The sequence below is a fragment of the Ochotona princeps genome, chromosome 4 (genome assembly GCF_030435755.1).
Source record: "Ochotona princeps isolate mOchPri1 chromosome 4, mOchPri1.hap1, whole genome shotgun sequence".
NCBI lineage: Eukaryota > Metazoa > Chordata > Mammalia > Lagomorpha > Ochotonidae > Ochotona > Ochotona princeps.
The window spans coordinates 21,630,772-21,632,557 of NC_080835.1; the positions used below are offsets into that span (position 1 = coordinate 21,630,772).

Below are 1,786 nucleotides of genomic sequence, written 5' to 3' on the forward strand. Positions count from 1 at the left end.
AAACGGAACCATAAAACAGAAAAAAAACTTAAAAGATACAAACAACTTTGAACTTCACATACTTACATCTGAGCATGAAAGCAAGACAAATTTCCTTAGCAACCAATTAAAAACCATAATACTGTATTCTATAGAAATATATGAACATTGCAGCATTGCAGGTTAAGTGGGTTACAAAACAATGTGGGGTGGTAAAATGACACCAATTTAAACTCAATGAGTTTATGACTGATACAGCTCCCTGCTACTATGCCGAGGAATGCAATGGAGCATAACCGAAGTGCCTGGGCCCCTGTGCCATCTTTGGAGCAAGCTATGGGCTGCTAGCCTTTGCCTGGCTTCTCAGCCTCGCAATCATTTAAGAAATGATTCAGTGGATGGAATATCTCTCAATATCTCATTCTTTCTCAACTGCAACTCTGTCTTTCAATTCAATCAAATAATTTTTTCATGAAAGAAAGAACATTACTATAAAGCCTATGGAGTCACAAAATAGAACAACCAGGAAAAACATTGGAAAGGATTAAACTTTCCCATAATTTGCTGTAATTAAAATAATGTGACATGTAATGTGAACAGATAAGAGTGAAATGAAATAGTGAGCTCAGAAATAAATCCAAACATAGCAGTTTAAATAGTCTTCCACAAGAAAATTATATGCACACAGTGTTTAATGAGCTCATACAAAACAGAAAGGATCACTTTTTCAAAAGCTGTTAAGAAATCTAGAAATGTGGGGAAAAAAATTGGAATCCTTGCATAACATTAGTGTTAACAAAAATAGTGTGGCCACTACACTAAGGTATTGAAGATTTCTCTACACACCCTCCTAAAACTATTCTGCCCCTCAATTGTTAACATATGGCTGTTAGAGTTATAAACCTGTTTGGACTATCCTAAACTTCACGAAGTTCAGTAAAAATTATGCTTGAATACTATAAGCTGCTAAATATAAATATAAAGAAAAAAAGACACTAGGCAGCTGAATAGTACTCCATAATCATTTTAAGGTTTATAGCAGTCAATTATGTATAAACTAAAATTGAGATGCTGGTGAAGTAGTTATAAGATGTGGTTAGAATTTACAATTTCTAACACATTGGTCGCTCAGTACCATGTCAATTAACTTCATGATATTGTATATTTCCAAGTTTCTTCCTGTTGTTGAACCTCTGTTTTGACTTTTCATTGGAACAAATGATATTCTACCAGCTCTATTTTCAGACCAAGGATGGTCACCAAATGAAACTGTTGAATTTATCTGATAAGAACAGATACTACTCTTGATCTTAGCCAAAAGGCCGAGAAGCGATGTTAAGTTTATCTGGACAATAAGATGCTGGACTCTCCGCATGGTCCATGCCCGCAATGATGGAATTATGGCTGTTTATAAAGTGTACTACTGTAACAATATGTAGGAAATCAATATGGTGGGAGGGGTTGGGGAATCCCAGAGCCTATGGAACTGTGTCATAAAATCAAATAATCATAATACAAAAGAAATCCTATACTCTGGTTAACAACTAGAAAGTGTACTGATGATAATGAGAATAGAAATGGTTTCAAGTTGGCGGGCACATTTTTATGTGGTAGATTAAAATGTTCTTCACAGAATTACATCATTGAATTATTACACAATTCTGTGAGGTGACTAGCAATGGAAATCTCACTGTAGAATAGGAAATTGGAAATTAGACAAGTTACATGCATGACAGGGATGTGATGTGAAGAAAATTAGTTAGATAACTCATTGAGTTTTTGAATCTAGGCATTTTTTTTCTTCCAA

General features: G+C 34.5%; 1 pseudogene; it reads right to left on the reverse strand.

Annotated features, from left to right (window-relative positions):
* Positions 1 to 1,159: 1,159 nt before the first annotated feature.
* On the reverse strand, positions 1,160 to 1,313 carry LOC118759649 (U2 spliceosomal RNA; annotated as a pseudogene).
* Positions 1,314 to 1,786: the final 473 nt, after the last annotated feature.